Here is a 2,500-nt window from a genome sequence, read left to right as displayed (position 1 = left end):
GCGACCGACCGTACGAGCACAAACGAGACGACCAACGGAGGGGAAAAAGAAAAGGAAGGCACGAGGCCGCCCACGGAACGCTCCGAAAAGGCCGGCCAGAAAGGGCGGGGGGGCCCGCGCCCCCGACCGCCTCTCCCCCACCACCCCCCTCCCCCCGGGCGAGGGGAGGGGAAAAGAGAGACGCCGCCCCGCGTGCCGTCTTTCGGAGGCGGCCCAGGCGCCCGGGCTCGGCCCGGCCTCCGCGCGGAGAGCCGCGCGGCGCGCGCCGGACCGCGGGGGGGCTCCGTAGCCCGCGCCCGGCCTCTTCTCTCTGAACGGGACGACGCGGGCACGAGGCCGGGGGGCCGCGGCCGCCCGCCGCCCGCCGCGCGCTCGGCTCCACCTCGACCGCTGCGCGGGGATCGGCCCCCCGCGCAGCGCCACCGCGCCCGCCGCGCGCGGCGCGGCCTTTCTCCTCCCCGCTGACGGGCCGCCCCCTTGCCAGCGCCCGAGACGGCAGCGCGACGACCGCCGGCACCGCCGGCGCCGCCCCCGGCCGGGGACCGCTCCCCGCCGGAAGGCGAGCGCCTCGCCGCCGCGCTCCGACGGCCGGCGCCGGGAGGCGGGCGCCGCCGAGGCGCGAGCCGGCGTCGCGAGCGCCCGAGGCCTGCCGGAAGGCAAAGGCCCCGCCGCCACCGGGGCCGCACTCCCGGGACCGCCGCCGCCGCTTCGCACCGTCGGGGCCCCTTCCGCGGGCACGCGCCCTGCGGGAGGGGGCCGTGCGGCGGACGCCCGCCGCACGGCCTCGAGCGGTTCTCCCTGCGGCCCACACGCGGCCTTCGGGAAGGGAGACGGGGAAGCGACGGGCGGGGCCCGGGCCGGGACCGCCGCCGGCGACGACGGGGGCCTCCCGGCCGACCGTCCCACCAGGGGGACACCCGTCGAGCGGCGCCGCCGCCGCTCGGCACGGGGTCGCCCGCGCTCGCCGGACCTCCGGCCGCCGGAGGCGACCGACGAGCGCTCGCCCGGGCGGGGGGCGCGCGGTCCCGGCCGGGGACGAGCCGGCGGACGGCGCCGCCGCGCGCGTCCGGGGAAGGCGAGGAACGCCCCGAGGAGGAGGAGGAGATGCGCGCCGACGCGGCCGGCGCGGCCGAGGCGAGGGAGCGCGGGGGGCGCCCGAGGGCCGCCACCCCGAGGTCGCGCAGAGAAGGCGGAGAAGCGCGCGGGGGCGCTTCTCCGCCGGCGCCGCCCCGTTCCGAAGAGACCGGATCGGCCCCGCGGCCGACAGCGCGCCACGGCCTCGCCGCCGAGACCGGGCCGCGGAGAGGGGGGGGAGGGGGGCTGGGTGCCCCCTCCCCGGCACGGCGCGGCCGACGACGGCCGCGACGAAGTCGACGACGACGACGACGACGACGACGAGCGGGGGGGGACCGGTCGCGACGGACGCCACCGCAGGGGATCGGCGGGAGTAGCTCCCCACCCCTCAGTGAACGCCGCGCCGCCACCGGCCGGGTACCCGTCGCCGCCGCCGCCGCCGCCGCCGCCGGCATCGCCGCCGCCGCCGGGGCGCGCCGTGCCGCCCGAGTCTTTAAACCTCCGCCCGGCCTCGGCGGCCCTTTCGGGTCCCAGCCCAAACCCCGCGCCCCCGGCCGGCGTTTGACGACGCCGAGGCGGGAGCGGGGGAAAGGGGAAAGGACTCGGGGAACCGCCCAGGCGCGGAGCGCTAGGTACCTGGCCCTGGGGCGAGGGAAACGACCTGGGATGGCCCCGCCGGGGTGCCTCCCCCCCAGTTGCTGCCACCCTCGGGGGAGCGTCCGCCGGCGGGGGCGCGCCTGACACATCCGCCGCCGCCACCGCGGCCGTCCTGACTCGGGGCCCGGGGTTTCCCTCAGCAGCCCGGCGCTGCGCCCGAGAGGACCGCCGCGGCTCGGCCCGTGGCCCCGCCGGTGCGGGAGGGCGAGGGGCGGACCGGCCGACCGAGTGAGACCTCGCCGCGGCGACCGCACCGACCGAGAGGGGCCCGGCGACGGGGCGAAGAACGTGTCTCCGCCGCCGCCGCCGCGCGCCCGACCCGGCGGCGGTCCCCGCGCCCGCGCGCGCGCGCGGGCGGGCAAAACCCTGGAAGCGACGCGCCCCGGAACGCCCGGGGGGGAAGGGGAACCCGGCCCTCCGAGCTCTCCTCTGCCGTGCGGTTCGCGAGGGGCCGTTCGGCCCCGGGAGCGGGACACCCCCTGGTGGTTTTTTTTTTTGCCGGGCGGCAAAAAAAAGAAAAGCGGTCCCGCTCCTCCGCTGCGGGAAGGGCCGGAGGAGCCGCCTCCTCCGCGCCCCGAAGGCGCCCGCGCGCCTCCGGGAGGAGGGGGGCCGTGCCGAGCACCCCCCTCCCTTCTCTTCCCGCACGCGGGACACGGCTTCTCGCGCGCCGCCGCCGAGGAAGCGAGAGAGGCCCGGGACCCAACGCCCGGGAGAACTCGGGCCGCGCGCGCCCACGCAGGGCCGCCGCCCGCGCGGCGTCGAGCGCCGA

The sequence above is a fragment of the Cyanistes caeruleus genome, unplaced genomic scaffold (assembly GCF_971803275.1).
Source record: "Cyanistes caeruleus unplaced genomic scaffold, bCyaCae1.hap1.1 HAP1_SCAFFOLD_69, whole genome shotgun sequence".
Lineage (NCBI taxonomy): Eukaryota > Metazoa > Chordata > Aves > Passeriformes > Paridae > Cyanistes > Cyanistes caeruleus.
The sequence above is the reverse complement of the archived record's forward strand: the minus strand, read 5'-3'. Positions refer to the sequence as shown.